The 16,457-nt window shown below is 45.7% G+C and overlaps 1 protein-coding gene across 1 annotated transcript in view; it reads left to right on the plus strand.

The window, feature by feature from the left end:
• ZNF438 (zinc finger protein 438) overlaps positions 1-16,457 on the plus strand; it is an 87,337-nt gene that overhangs the window by 42,353 nt on the left and 28,527 nt on the right. The window lies entirely within an intron of this gene.

The raw sequence follows: 16,457 nt of genomic DNA on the forward strand, positions 1-16,457 counted from the left end.
AATTTTGTATTTATTTTTTGTAGTTGTTATAGCGCCTACATGACCCTTGCGGGTGTCAGAGCGTTTTACAAATTTACAGAGAGCAGAGCAATTATAACAATAGTATTGTATTCAAGGGAAAACAATTACAGGAGAGGGTTGTACCCAGAAAAGGGAGGTTGCACTTTACAATGTTCAGAGAGCATAGGAGATAAAACAATGGAAACAAACTATCATAGTCCAGAAAACTACAGGATCAGGCAGTGTTGAGAAAATGGAGGGTTATGTTAGGACAGATAAGTAGGTATATTCGGATCTAGACAAGAAATTTGTTCAGAAGTAGAGTTTTGACTTATTTCTTGAAGGATGCAGTCGAGGAATTCAATCTAAGTTCAGAAGGCAATGTGTTCCAAATTGTCGGGCAACCCTTGGAAAAGATAGGTTGGTTGCAAGTTTTCTTCTTGTGGAATCTGTGAGGTTTCAGAAGAAAGTTGTTGAATCTTCTGGATGATCAGAAAACCAACAACTCTCTGTAGTCATAAGGCAGACTTCACTCTGCACATCTTCATGTGTGTTTTATGGATTGGCATTTTTTAGTTTGTGTTAGATTTTTTAAAAAGTCCAGTGAGGCAAACTCTCACTGAAAAGGCCTTATGACTTCTGTTGTTTTGTAAGTTTAGAAAGTATTTGTAAATTGCACTTTCTGAAGCAGTGTTTTTCTCATGTTGGTTTTGTTGAACTGTTAAAAACACGGACGTTGACCTTTGCAGTGTAATGTGTGTTTATTGGTGCAGTTGCTTTAAATAACGTTTTTGAGCTGTGTGTGTTTCTATACATACTTATATATACACTACATTTCATTAGCACCCACTCTACTGTGTAAGATAGTGTTTTGGAGGAATGGGAGCGAATATGAGTGGATGAGTTCTTTTTCATTCATTCATTTTTTTTATTCCATGGTAAGTGAATGGGAAACTTCGGCCGATTCCACCATTTGTGCTGGTTTTGCAAGTGCTTGTCTCCAATTTAATTAAAAAACAACAAAGGTAGCATACAGGCGGAATGCCGTGCAGCGCAAGAATACCTAGTTCCACAATGTGAATACATGGAACGAGGAATACTTCTTCTTGCCAGCACTTTCAGGCCTCCAGACAATGATGTAATAGTATAAGTTGTACCTCCATTAAGTTATTTCACTGCCTGGGTGCTGACTGTCCATAAAAGCAAGCTCCCTTCTAGGAATTCTTGTGTTTTGCACCTGCATGCAAGAGCCAGGTGAATCCTGCTGGCAGACTCTACCCACAAACTTCTGGGCCGTGGAAGTATATGTTTAAGTTCACTGTTAGGGGTGCAAAAAACGATCACATAGTTAAACGCATTGTCTGGCCCCTCGCACTGATCCTATTAGCAACTGTCATGGGCTTTATTTATGCACACTGGCAACTTTAATTCGGCTGCTAAGGCAGGAAAAAAAAGGCACAGTTCACCTGTTTAGAAATTCACCTGAATTTTTTGCCTCCCTGGGTTGAAAATTTCCTTTAGCATGTTGAACATATCTTCTAATAATTTCTCTCATCATAAATAACTTGTATTTGAAGCCCTATTAGTTTCCTGTTAGTATACAGTTTAAATTGCAGCCTAATATTGTTAGATTTCACACTGTTGGAAGTTCTCAAGCTAGGGCAGCATTTGTGCTTTTCTATGTGAGTTCGTTTGTTGGCTGCAGTCTGAGGCAATTATGTTTTTGCCCACGTGTCTAGTGTTTGTTTGCTCCATTTCATAATTAGAAAAAACTGCAGCTTGCAGCCTTTGGAATGAGTAACATAATTAATATTGAGGTTATTAATAATCTCTTTCAGAAGTGGTTATGCTGGCTGGGTTCAGCAAAGAAAGCATGTGACTTTTGCTCGATGTGGTTGAGACAAAACTCAGGTCCCATAAATGGGTGGTGGATCCTTGGTTGCTTTTTAAAAATCAATGGTAGAGATAAGGCTTGCAGGAGTGGATGTTCCAAGCATACGTCTGATTCTATTCGGGATTGCTGGTGTATTGATGCTGTGTTCAGTTTTGTCGTTTTTGTTTGTACCCTGCTTTCTTGCAAGTGGCATTGTAGCAAAAATTAGCAACATTTTGTTTTTCTCATGGCCTACCTGAAGGTAACCTTTTACAGTGACATTTTTGTTTAAGATTATTTACCCGAAAGTATGCTTAACCTTAGTACTGTGTTTATCTTCTTATGATCATAAAATGTCTTGTCAATTTTCTACCTCTCGGTTCTTGTTACACTGACACTTCCAACCCATTTTACTTGCCCATGGTACACATCTCATTGTGTGAACAAGCTGTTCCTGGCCCGTCTGGCTGATACGCTCTTTTTTGGTATGGCTATTGCTACTATCTGGGACTCTGTTTTGCTTCGTACCATAAGGAAGAATTTCCGACTTATCCTCATTGCGTTTAAGCTGTGCTGAGGAAAACCATTGAAAAACTGCTACCAAACAGTTTTTGGCCAAGGACGTGGAGCACTCAGATTTTCCCCAGGTAAACAGGATCCTGGTATAATCCACATATGCTTAATTTTGGCCCCCAGCTCTTCAGCCAAATGAATCAAAGGCGGTACGTAAAGATTAAAAAGAAGGGGTTTTAAGGAGGACCCCTGCGGCATCCCAGTGGTCACCTTCTGCTGTCGGGAGGCGAACGGGGGAAGCCCAACCTGTTGTGTACGTCCCTCCCAAAAAGATTTTAGCCAGCTCAAAGCAGCACCCAAGATCCCCACTCCTGCAAGGCGGGTAAGTAGCAGTGAGTGGGGGACAGTTTTGAATGCTGCACAGAGGTTCAACAAAACAAGAGCGGCCCTCCCGCCAGCATCCAGACCTTTCTGAATAGCTTCCGAGACTTCCACCAAGGCCAACTCAGTGCTATAGGAGGATTGGTGAAGGATTAACCCTCATGTTACAATAGTGCTTCAGATGGTGGCCTAGGGTCATGGTGTCAGGCCATGCCCTTGATAGTAGTGAAAAATGAAACCTTTATGTAACAGAGCTACAAGTGAATTCTGGGAGACCTTCCAGAAGAGGCATCAAAAAGTAAGAAATATACCCAAACATGCCACCATAGAGCTGTGGTTTCTTCATAATTGTAGTTCTTGAATTTATAAAAACATTAGAATAGTGCTGCCTATCTGCAGGATTGTGAATGCAAAGTTGTATCCCCTTTCCCTCAATTGGTTTTCTTTGGACACTATAAACTACATTGGTTTTAAGCACTATGTTATTTCACCCCGTAAGATAAGAAACAAAGCAGGGAATGGAGCTGGTTGATATCACTCTTACTTGGAAATTCTTTGGTTCTCCTCTGAAGATATTAAAGTACTGCACTCTCCCAGAGTGTACAACAGCTGGGGACTTACATTTATTATTGATGAGACATGTTAAAAACAAAGTTTGGCCTTATAGGCTTTTTCACGAACAATCCCCATTTAAGAGATTTTAGAGCCTTCATTTTAAAACTCCTATATCAAAATTGTTCTATTTACCCTTTTAGGCAGAGAGTTTAATTCATCTCTTTTATTGAGAAAAGCCTATATTCTGCTTTCTGAATCACAGCTTTTCAAAGGGGTTGAGAAATTGATTCCTGCACCTAAGAAAATAAGACTCACTCTTGACACCTTGTAGGATCCCTCGAAGCAACAGCATCATCACCCATCCCAGCTTCGGATAAAGTCTTCCATTTTGAGTGTTACCCTGGCAACAGGTATAACCTTGAAGCACTGTGCTCTGTTTAGGTATACCTTGATATCTCCGATTCGTAATAATTTTGTACCTTGCCATCAAGAGGTTTGAAGCCTTGGAGTCATTCACTTTTGACCATTCACTCGTCCTGCCTCAAAATTCAGGCCAATGATGGAAGAGCGCGGGGAAGCTGAGGAGGTAGGATACTCTCTCTGCTATCAGGACATGAAGAACTAACTACCTGCATAGATTCCAGATGCCAAACATTTGACTCTTCAAGAGAGTGACCCTCTTCATTCAGTTCAGCAGCTGAGAATGGTTCCTCCACCATAATCACTGCTTGTACCTATGCCTCAGTGAACAAAATGCTGTAGGGCAGATGCCTCACCATCAAGAATGTAGATGCAGGCTTGTTTTTAGAGATTAGTCTCTCCGACGCAGGTACTGCATAAGATATAGAATGACCGAACGAGTCCGTCCTGTGTAGAATCACTCTACTTGACTGTGTTCTGATCTTCCATGAGGTTACGAATACAGCACCAAGATAGGTACATATTAGTACTTCTGTCATTCAAGTACATTCTGCATTCGTTTTTTACACCTGTACCTTAAAACGAAAGCAAGACCGTCCGTGTCCAGACTCCTCAATCCAAACAAAGATGCTACAACCTCCAGTAAAGCTGCAAAGGAAGGGCTGCATAAGATGTTAAAGTCCCTTTGCTACATACAAAAGAAGGGAGTGACTAGGAGCTAATGAAGGTCCAGTACCCAGTTTCCGGAATACTTTATCACTTATACAAGAAGGTACTGTTTATTAGTGGAAAAGGAGAAAATGGTCAGAGAATCATAGGGGATCCTGATGATTATTCCTTGGTGCACTCACACATCCAGAGGATGTCATGCTTCATCATAGGGCATGCTTCTTATAGTGCAGGTGCTGCAGTTCCCTACGTACCCTGCGAAGGATCCCTTTATCGGAGATCATTTTATTTTTAGCCTTAATGATACATGCATGTATGAGGATGTGTAGTGTGGAGTGGGTGCATAAAGTGGAGTGAACAAACGTGGAACTAAAACTGTCTAGTGCATACTAAACTATGTTTATTATGGTGGTTCCCTTGACAGGTTCAAAACCAATGAAGGGAGGCTATCATAAGGGCTCAATGGACTGAGGTAGCCTAGATGAATGGGTGCGGTCAGGTCAACATGTTTTGTGCCTAATTGTCCAGCCGGATTCCTTGCACTTCCTCAGAACCTAAAAATATCCCTACCACACACCTAGGATGTGATGTTTGGTGCCAGGTACTCCCTATAGGAAAATACTTAGTATTTGATTGACCAACCTAGGTCAAATATAGAATATAGAGAGAAGAGACATTAGAAAGATCAGTTTTTAGAATACATGACAAGGTTCTTTTCAAGTTGCATATTACTTGCTTGTTTCACCTCACTGTAGAAATATTCATGCTTTTGTTGGCACTGAAAAGTCGCTGCAGCGTGAAAGTGTACATACATACAGCAGGCCAGGCAGGTGAACACACATCTAAAAAAAAAAACAGCACATGGCACTAGTTTTAGGACATACAAGACATAATAGCAACATCAATGGGGTGGTGAAATCTCCAAAGGTGAGATCCGGGATCTTACCTTTTGGATCAATCAGCATCTCCCCTTAGGTTTATTTGTTTATTTATTTAAAGGTTTTATATAGCGTTGACTAGACCCGGAGGTATCAGATCGCTTTACATGAGCATCAGATCATAGTTACAGGTTACATAGTTACAAAGGTTACACATTTATTAGAGCATGGCAACAGGTTAAAAGCAGTAGTTTTGCATTGCTGCTAAATAGCTGATAAACATAAGGAGGTGTTAGCAAGTATGGGTAACAGTAACAAGTTCTCCATAAAGTGCGGAGAGGCGCTACCTATCGATGGTTCAGGATGATGATTGTACTGATGTGGTCCTGCGTGGAGAACGACAGAGACTTAACCCTCCTCTGCTTTCCTGGACTGGGAGTGAGAGGAGGAAAGCGAGCGGTATTTCAAGTGCCCTTAATGGGCCTGATTGTCATCAGGTGTATGCTTCAGCCGCAATCGCTCGGTTTAAGCAGATCACATGTTTGCCACCAGGATGTGGGCCAAAGCAGTAATGGTTCGGCTTCCCTCACTTAGCTAGCCTATGCTCGCATCTGAAGATTCAAGATCTTACATTTTCTGGAATCACACTTCTTTGGTCTCTTGCAGATCTCTAAAATTAGATTGGAAGGGCAAAAACGGAAATTTGTTGTATTCAAGTAGGCCACCTAAGAAGAGCACATGCCGTATGGCAAAGGCTTTTCCCCACCAGCTGGTTCAAACTTGTTACTGACTGAATCAACTAAAACAAAATTAAAAACACCTTTAGAACATTTCATGTAATCTCAGCGTTCAGGGAAACTGGTGCATTTTTATTTTCCCCCGATGCTCTCTGTGAGACATGCTTCACCTGTAAAGAAATGTCTGAGTAAAAGCAGATGTGGAGAAGAACTTGTGGGGTATAAGATGGGATGCTCCTACTAAGGGTATGTCAGGAATACTACTCAGCCACTTTTCTTCAGATCCAGAATTAAAACTGGATCAGAAAAGAATATTTCCCTGGCTTTGGATGCTATCTTCTAATACATCTGAACATTGAAAGGGCAGTGCGTACCTCTTACGCTTATTACTTGTCCCTTACACCTGCACCACAGCTGGAGAAGCTAATTTCCTAATTTGGCCTCCCTGGGCAGTGAGACCTAAGTCTCTTTTGGACAGGTAGGGTCCATCCAGTGGATCCTTATTAAACCACTGTCTTGTGTAGGATACCCTGTTAAAAAGGGCAAACGTTTCTGAAACCTGCCCTGCAGCTTTCTGTCAAAAAATAACTTGGCAGGGCAGCAGTGTCCCCCGAAGAGAAAGGTGTGCATCAGAGTAACCTGCTAAGTCCATCCTGACAATCTTCTATAAACTAGTGAATAGTCTTGGTGCACTATTGCCATTTTCTGGTAATTTCTGTTAAGATTGGTTTACAGTACTTAGGGCCTGAATACAATGGTGTTCGGAAACTATTCGGATTGAAATAGTTTCGGAATAGTTTACAAACTAATCAGGTTCTCAGAGTCTGACCTACCGATTACGATACTTGCCACCATCGTTTGGTTGGTCTCACATTGACTTCAATGAAAGCCTGTGTTCCGAACGAGAGCACAGGCTCCCATTGAAAAAAGGGGTGGTTGGGGAAAACCCTGCATCCTGTGGCAGGCAACCCATGGTGCCTGCCACACTGTGCATGGTTTAACAAGGGGATTCCTTTGGTACCACCACGGGACACATCTAGAGGCCTATGGGTGAAAGGGTGGCCTGCTAAGGGCCCCTAAAGGCAGATTCTGACAGTTGTTTCGAGTTGGGCAGACTGAATTGGTCATCATAATCGCTCGCTCGGGTACCTTGTCCATAGAGCTGTACGATTCGGCTCTGAAAGACTCAGGCATTCTGAATGCCTTTTGAAACCGATTCGGACAACCCAAACGTGACCGTGCATCGTAATCTATCGGTTGGACATGTGTATGATTTGGTAAGAAACATGGGTTCCGAATCTGATTCTGAGATTCAGAATCAGATTGAGCCTTTCCGAACAACCTCGTAATCGGGCTCTTAGTGTTTACTTAACCTTCTAAAAAAAGGTTTAGGAACATTTTTATCCAAACGTTGCACCTCACAACCCAAGTGTAGCTAAATGCATTAAGAGATGCTTACCTTTCCAAGGACTCTTCTCCTCCTATGATAAACCTTGCCCATTTATCTTGGTTCTTTGTTACATCTGTATTTCTTAAAAGTGAACTTTGTAATTTATCTCACTTTATTGTTGCTTAATTCTGGTTGCCTTTCCAGGTCTTTCTCTTTTGGACAGTTTGGAAGTTTAGGCTCTGCTCAGTCGAAGACTGACTTCTCTTTTCTTAGGCCTTGCAGTCCTGTTTTCTACATTGGCTTTCAACAAACAAATGTAAAATAGTCTACTAAGGCCAGAAGAAACCAGCAGCCGACTGCAATAAACACTCAGCAACACAAACCAATCTTATTTAAAAGCACAGCTAGAAGGCAGTAGTGTAACTAGGAAGCAACCTACCCTGCCCCCAACCACCACCTGCCCCAAGTGACTAAGTGCAGCCTGGCACACACCTCCTATGAAAAGTTACCCTGATGCACACTTTTTTTCCTAATAACATTTGAAGACGTTCCAAGGACTGGGGAAGGCCTCAGCAATCACAAAACTACAACAGTGGCAACAACCTTGCCTCCCCATCGAAATACCTAGATTTTGACAAACAAATGCTTTAAGTGCAGCCTGCTCTTCTCTTATGACAGTTACCCTAATGCACACTCTTTCCATGGCAATATTTGCAAGCATTCCAAGCTTGGGTATGGCCTCCGCAATCGCCAAGCTACAACAGCAACATCAGTCTGCCTTTACCATCTATTGTCTTATTGGGAGGAAACCTAGCCTCCTACCTCTGAGAATGACTGGGTATAGCAGAAGACAAATTCATACAAGATATTGTACAGCATGGCTACAATACAGTCAAAACCAGAAGACCTGAAATGCCCATCTAAAATCAGGGATATTTTTCCGTAACAAAAAAATAAATACAATAAAATGCAGTGATCTGACATTACTGGCAGACCACATGACTTTCTCAACTCCAACCATCTACAGTTCACCTCTTTTTAGGGAAAAGATTGGGAATGTTGTATCCATATATTGTGTAACCTTACTTTAGCATGATTCTTTGCAATTTTCAGAATGTTGTTAGACGGTGGTATTTCCTGAAATGTACGTATTTTAAAACACAGAATTGAGCTTCCAACACAACAAAATATTTATCAACCTCCAATCCCACACTCCTCTGTATAAAAAAATAATTCCCAACATGTGTGGATAAGGAATCTACATTTTGGGCAAAGTTTTCAAGTAAATATAAGGGGTATTGTCTCCAGCTTATTACTTGCAGAAGCTACCAGCCTAAGCAAAAAATATTAACACAAACTAAAATAAAGAAGTGGGTTGAGGAGGGCGGTAAATATTAAAGGAGGTGTGGCTTAGGTTGATAGTACCGAGTTTGCCACCCCTCAACAGCCTCAAAACCTCAGTAAGTGTGCACAATAAATATTTTCTGCATTTCTGATTCTGTCACTACTCATCATCCAGGATTCTATCGGTAACATCTAATGTAACCACATCCTACATACTCAAACTCTTTGCAGTGTAAAAGATACCTCTCTTGCATGGATGTATACATGGCGTTGTATAGCAGAAGGTAAGAACTGTAGCATGTTCAAAATAGTTAGCCATTTTGAATTGGGGACTAGAAACCAGGTACCCTGCTGGGAAACTGAGACTCGGCAACACCATGCTTTTATGATTCAAATCTTTTTATTGAGTTTTTATATTGTAATAACAGCCACCACTTACATCCATAGGCCGGTGGGTAATAGCAACCATTGTGAGAGTGAAAGCCAAATCAGGGAAAGAGAAGCAATAGATATAATAAAATAATCAGGAAGATCAGCACTAGACAGCCAGAAATGAAAGTCGCAAGGAGAAAGATGTGTTAGACCAGCAGCCGTGCCACAGGAGCCCCGTTCCAGTCACATTGCCATTTGTAGTGCCCGAGTGAGGTGGAGTACCCGCAAATATGTAGGACACATTCTGTCGCTAAAAATTGTATTGTGGAGCCCCATGTTTTGTCAAAACGTGATAGTGTATGCAACGCTGGCTGTAAGTTTCTCCATACCCCCAAGTTCCCATATTTTGTATAGCCAATCCAATTGGGTCTGGATTACGTCAGGGCCCCAACAGGATAAGAGGATCTGTTTGGCTGCTCCCAGTGCCAAGGTAATAGCTCTCCCACAACAGGATCTAAGGGAGTAGGTCAAGGCATTAGGCGTACCCAGTGATATATAGCTTGGGAATCTAGGTAATTCTGTGTCATGAGATGGTGTCAAATATCGGACAGGACAGTCATCCAGAAATGCTGAATCTTATGGCAGTCCCACAGCAAATGAGTCCAGGTGCCTTCCTGATCGCAGCCACGCCAGCACCGTGGATCTCCTCCCACCTTCCAACGGGCCACTCGTGCTGGGGTGTAATACCACTAATGAGCAATTTTGAAGAACATCTTTTTACCTGCCGTGCTGCATGAGGAGGCCCTTGCTCTGTGGACAATATCCTGCCATTCTTTGTGAGAGAATTTGCGCTCACATTCAGATTCACATGTACGCTTTGCTGGAGTTTTTGTATTGTTGAGTGGTGTGGTGAGGAAGGAGTATACTTCTGAATGAAAGCATTTATCAGAGTGGCGGGTGATAAAGCATTTTTCAAAGTGAGTCAAGGGGCGACTAGCGGTCGGGCAAACCCGGGGTTGGATAACCCAATGTTCGCGGGCAAGATACTACCAGTAGGCATCATGGGGTATTCCATATCCAGTGCGGAGCTGGGCAAATTCCGCCAACCCTGTTTCGTCAAAGAGGTCCCCTCAACCGCTTACAGTTGGCTGCTTGCCATTTAATGTATCCCTTACCCTTCAGAGCGGGGGGTGGGGGGTAACTCCGGGTGGCTGATGAATGGAGTGGCCCTGGTTACAGGTGAGATCTACACCCCCTCTGGCCTGTATTTCTTTGACAGCCAGGGAACTTTCCAAATTTGGATCCCAGCCACTGCACTATCGATGATGCACCAATGTTTCTCCGACTCGGGTCAATACAATTCTACCATACAGTGCAGTTTAGCTGCCTGTAATACCTTTCCAAATGGGGATCTTCCAACCCTCCATCCTTCTGTTTGAGATGTCTGTTGTCTGGCCATGTGGGGTCTTTTGCCTGCCCACGCAAATTCTCTAATGAGTTGCTGCAGTTTAGTAAGGACTGATGAAGGGGGCTGTCATGGTAATGTCTGCATGACAGACAAAATCTGAGGAAGTAGAGTAATCTTCACTGCCGCCAGCCTGCCCAGCCAGGGCAAGGTGTGTTTTTCCAAGCCACAAGTTCTGCTTTCACCACGTCGAGCAGGGCTGCCTAGTTTTCCAGAGACATACGCTCGGGCGTTGAAAAAATCCATAGTCCCAGATACGTCACCAGCTCTGACGCGAAGGGAAAAAGAGTTGTCAGGTGCACTTTGTCCTCCCTGGCAATCGTCAGGATAAGAGCCTGTGTCTTCTGAAGATTAGCTTTGAAGCCAGACACCACCCCGAAGTCGCCCATGGCCTGAAGTAATGGAGGCAGACACAGAAATGACTGAGTCAGAATAAGCAACACATCATCTGCGTAGAGTGAGATTTTATGTTCCCTGCCTCCCATGCGGATCCCAGTAATGTCAGCCTGTTGACGAAACCGCTCTGCAAATGGCTCCATGTAGAGCGCAAATAGCAGGGGAAATAGGGGGCATCCCTGTTGTGTTCTATGCGAGATCTGAAAGGTATTGGATGATGTTCCATTCACACGGACCTTAACCACTGGGAAAGTGTAATTACATTGTATCCACTTCCTAAGTCGCCCACCCAACCCAAAAATTACTAGCACTGCCTGCAGGTAGGGGCAATGTACTCGTCAAGGAGGTGGCACAGGTGCCGGGTGTCATCACTAAAATTCTACTCGAATAAACCCATACTGATCTAGGTTGACGAGGCCCTGCATTTACGGAGCTAAATGGGCCGCCAGCATGCTAGTAAAGATTTTTAAGTCTACGTCTAGTGGAGAGATTGGTCGTTAACAATGCACCTCTATTTAGGTCCTTTCCTGTCTTTGGCAGGACCACAATTGCTGCAGTCTGCATGGAAGGACATCCGGTAATGCTAAATGAATTGTAGAGGTGGGCGGGCAAGGGCCCGCGCAAATATTTTGTAGAAGTTATGTTATATGTTATGTTATAGGCTGATTTGTATCGCGCACTGTTAGTCGAGACTGTCCTGGCGCGTAGAGGAAACAAAGACCGCATATACCGTAGATCTAAAAAGCTTGTTTAAACAAATGTGTTTTTAATAGTTTTTTAAAACTGGTCAGATCTGTAGTGTGTCGTAGTTGGTCTGGCAGAGCGTTCCACATATTAGCCGCTCTAACCGCCAAGGATTTGCCCCCTAGGCGAGTTTTCCGAAACCTAGGGACAACAAGGCTTCTAAGTGATGCTGAGCGTAGTTGACGCACCGGCTGATAGAACATAAATCTAGTCCTCAAATAGGCTGGACAGGGGCCATGGACGGCTTTATGGGCCAGGACCAGGGCCTTGTAACATACTCTTTGGGGCACCGGGAGCCAATGAAGGTCGCATAGTTGTTTGCGGACACGTAGTCTCCTAGGGATGTCAAAAAGGAGCCTAACCGCCGCGTTTTGCACCACCTGCAGTTTCCCTAAAAGAAACTCAGGAGAGCCAATATACAGAGCATTGGCGTAGTCCAGGCGCGATTATGAGAGCCCTGGCCACAGCTTCTCTGGCAGTTCGAAGAAGGAGGGGAAAGAATTTCCTTAGGGTTGTAAGGGTGCCAAAACAGGTTCCCACCAATCTTGTGATATGTTCGAGGCATGTGGGCTGCTGAATTCATATCTATAGCATAGATCGCCGCCTAGTGTTGGGTCCGGATGATTGCACATTGTTGTCCTGGAAGAGTCTTAGAAGTATCACGAGATAAGTTGCTCCTCCCCTGGACTACAGTGCGCATGGGCATCGACTCCATCCCCAGATTGGTTTTTTTCGCCATTGGGTTCGGATGCATATTTGATCACTCAAGATCGGAATCGATAAAAACTTTTCTTTAGGCCCGGAGGCCTTTTCCTATATCGTCGGTATTGTTTTGCGTTCGGTGCCCAGCTCTGTTCCGGCTCAGTTCCCGAGTCGGACATCCGGAGGTGCCGCGTGGCTCTTCGGTGCTCGAGGCCCAGTCAACGCAAACGCAGCCAGACTTCGACAAGACATCATGAAACGAAGCCCGTTCAAGAGATGCCCCGTGTGCAACTCAAAGTATCCCCACATCGATGTCCACCCGGTGTGCAACAAGTGCCTGTCGCCGGATCACAATGAAGCCAACTGTATGGCTTGTTCCCGTTTTCGCTCCAAGAAGACGCTTCGACTTCGGCGTGTGGCGCGCCAGGAGGCCCAGCAGACAGCCCCTGACCCGGTGAACATTTTCGAGGGGGAAGAAGCAGACGAGCAGGAAGATCAAGAGCCGACTTCGACCCCGAGTGGCGGATATCGACTCCAACTACGACGCAGACGTCGAAATGCTCGATACAGAAGACGTCGTCGACGAGGTAGGAGACGACAATGAGGCCTACGGGGCCACGGAAGATAGCTCAGAGGAAGAGCTATGCCCCGTTCGAACAATCACTAAGGCTCAGGCCGAGGGATCGCCACATGGCCTTACCCAAGATCTTGCACCTGGATCCACGGTCTCGCCTACGGGCCCGACTACGAACCCTCCTACGGAGCCGCCATTGGTGAAATCGAAACCGAAAGTGAAAGCTTCGGTCTCGACAAAACCAAAAGTGATAGAGCCGCCGTCGACACAGAAGACGCCTGTCGCTTTGGTCGCCTCCACGTCTTCGGACATGTCGGGCCAGACGAAGCAGAAGAAGGTTGTCGATCCGGTGAAGTCGCTCAAGAGCGTCGACCCGAAGTCGCTCAAGGGCGTCGAGCCGAAGACTGGGGCACCGAAAAAGGTTGTCAAGGCCGCCGGCCCAAACCATCGGCGCCAAAGGCCGTCGACACAAACCAAGGACTCGAAGCTCCAAAAGCTGTCGACCCAGCACGTCGCCCGGAGAAGGCCACAAGCACTGTCGCCCTCGAGTCTGCACATGGTGGTGGATCGAGGACACCTGTCGGGTCGACGAAATCGTCCGCATCCTTCACGAAGCAGGTGTCGGACTCGTTGCAGCGCATCAGGAACAAGGCTTCCGCAGTCAATCCGAAGGACTCTTCCACCCCGAAGCCCGCTGCCAAACCGCCAACGTCAACGGCAACGATCCAGTTCACGCTGCCGCCGAAAGTGGCACCGAAGGCGTTCGCGCCCAGGACGGTCGACGACGCGCCCAAGAAGGTGTCCACGGGGCCGAAGCAAACCCCTGCAGTTGTAGCCACTAAACATCGACAACCCCTGATGGAGGAGCAGTCGGAGCACTTTATTGACGCCGACACCGATAAACTTTCCATCTACAAGCGAAAGATCACGCCGGCACAGCCTATGGAGTCCTACACAATTCCTTTGAAGAGGAAAAAGGCGTCTACGGATTCCCCAGTTCTAATTGAACCTATTTATCCACGGCCTCAGGACACTGCTCCAACCTCACCCACTTACTCTGATGTGGAGGCTGGGGAAGGGGAAGATGAAGAGTACAACTTCCCTGCTGACACTGATCCTGAAGATCACCATGACTCATGGGCAGATGCTGGGGACCCAGGGGATCCGCAAACTGCCCCGGACACTCAAGTATATGCTATTAAAACCTCGCCTACTGAGGATTCAGCGGCATTTAATGCTCTAATTGAGAGGGCAGCTAAAAATCACGACGTCCAGCTGCATGCTGACTCTGTCGAAGTGGATTTTCTGTTTGATACCTTTTCCACCTCTGAAAAGACTGTCAAAACTCTGCCAATGCTGAAGGGTGTTTTGAAATATGCTTCAGACATTTTTAAAGAACCCACACGTGCCAGGGTTATAAACCTTAGAATTGAAAAAAAGTATAGGCCGGCACCTGGCGGCCCTACCTACATCAAGGACCAGTTGCCGTTGGACTCTAGTTGTTTCTAATGCCCGGAAGAGGGCTAATTCACAAACTACTGGTGATGCTCCTCCCCCTGACAAGGAATCAAAAGTGCTAGAAGCATCAGGGAAGAGGGTGGCGGCTCAAGCGGCCAATTTCTGGCGTATTTCAAACACTCAGGCACTCTTGGCCAGTTATGACAGGGCACACTATGATACACTTGAGACCCTGTTACAACACTTGCCAGATGAGTATAAGGAGGCAGCGGAGATGCTCATACAAGAAGGGAAGCTCATCTCAAATGCTTCTATTAAATGTGCACTGGACGCAGCGGACACCGCGGCCAGGGCCATTAACACAAGTGTAATGTTGAGACGTCAGGCCTGGCTCAGAATCTCCGGGTTCAAACCAGAGATACAAACCACCATCCTCAATCAGCCTGTAAACCCTGATCACTTATTTGGACCTGAGGTGGATACCACCCTGGAAAAAATAAAGAAAGACACAGAGACTGCAAAGTCCATGGGGGCTCTCCAGTCCCAGCAGTTCAGGGGTAGTACTTTTCGTCGCTCAAGCAATAGAGGTGTTTCCAGAGGCCAGATGTCCCAGCAAACACAGTACACAAAAGGTGGTGCACAAACCTCTTACAACAAGCAGGGAAGAGGCGGCTATCGCGGCAACAGCACCAAGGGCAGAGGTCGTGGAAACAACAACTCTCGTTGCCCCAGTATTGGTAACTTTCATAGATTCCCATGCTTTGTATCATTCCCCGTCGTCGGAATGGGAGCCTCGGTAGTATAAAAAACCATAGAAACAAAAGAGAAACCTAGGCCTAGGCCTCATCTCATTTTGTATTCTATCCACCTCTTTTTGTGAAAAAGAGACCAAACTTTTGCCAGGACCAATCAGAGCAGCCTCACCCTCTAGAACCTTCCTGAGAGAGCTCAGAGCCTCAGATTTTTCTACCGCACGTTGTGCTAGGGAGTCTCCACTGAGCTCTGCTCAGTTTTCACTGTTTTTCTACTTATTTCTTCAAGTTTCTGCTTCAAATCGTCATGTCTGACAAGGAGAAGAAGGCCTTATTCAGGTCCTGTGCCTCTTGTGGCAAAAAACGTCTTTTTGTGGAGGATAAGCACGATAATTGCATCTATTGCTTATATCCTGACCACAAGGCCACAGACTGCAAGATCTGCAGGACTTTCTCGAACAAGACTCTTCGGGACAGAGAAGGCCGGCTACTTACCTGGCTTCAGAAGATGAAGACACGCAAGGAGGTGCTTTCTTCGGATGAGGAGGATTCCGTGTCTGCTGCTTCCTCGCAAAGATCAAAGAAGAGGGGTAGGTCTCCCCCTGGTTCTTCGACATCTGAGCCCCCTCTTAAAGCCCCTCACAAGATCTCTGACAGGTCTGAGAGGGCTGGTCCCCTTCAATCTCCTCACGAAAGTGTAAAGGAGAGGCAGGGACAGGCTACAGCAGTGGTGCCAGCCTTAAAGGACAAAAAGGAGGTGGTGATCCTTTCTCCTCCGTCCAAAAAGATCAAGCCCAGTGATAAACACTCTACTGGCACTTCAGGATCTGGGCCGGAGAAAAAACAGCGTCCGTCGACGACGAGAACACCAGGTACGTCGACGACTGTGACTTTGGCTAAAGTTCCCGCTGTTTCTGTGGCTCCGTCGACGGGCTCGTCGACGGTAGCGGTGTCCACGACGACGACTTCGTCGACGTTCAAGGTTCCGAGCTCGTCGACGATGATGGCTTCCACGTCGACGACGACTAGCAGGCCTCTGTCGACGGCCGCAACGACGACGAAGACTATGTCGACGACGTCGACTGCTTCCACGTCGACGACGATGATAATGACGACGAGTTCGTCGACGAGACCGTCGACGGTGGTCCCATCGACGACGAGGATTGTGTCGACGAAGGCTGTGGTGCAGTCGACGGTTACAGTAACTGATGCTCCGACGACGACGGCGTCGTCG

This window comes from Lissotriton helveticus, chromosome 10 (assembly GCF_964261635.1).
Source record: "Lissotriton helveticus chromosome 10, aLisHel1.1, whole genome shotgun sequence".
NCBI lineage: Eukaryota > Metazoa > Chordata > Amphibia > Caudata > Salamandridae > Lissotriton > Lissotriton helveticus.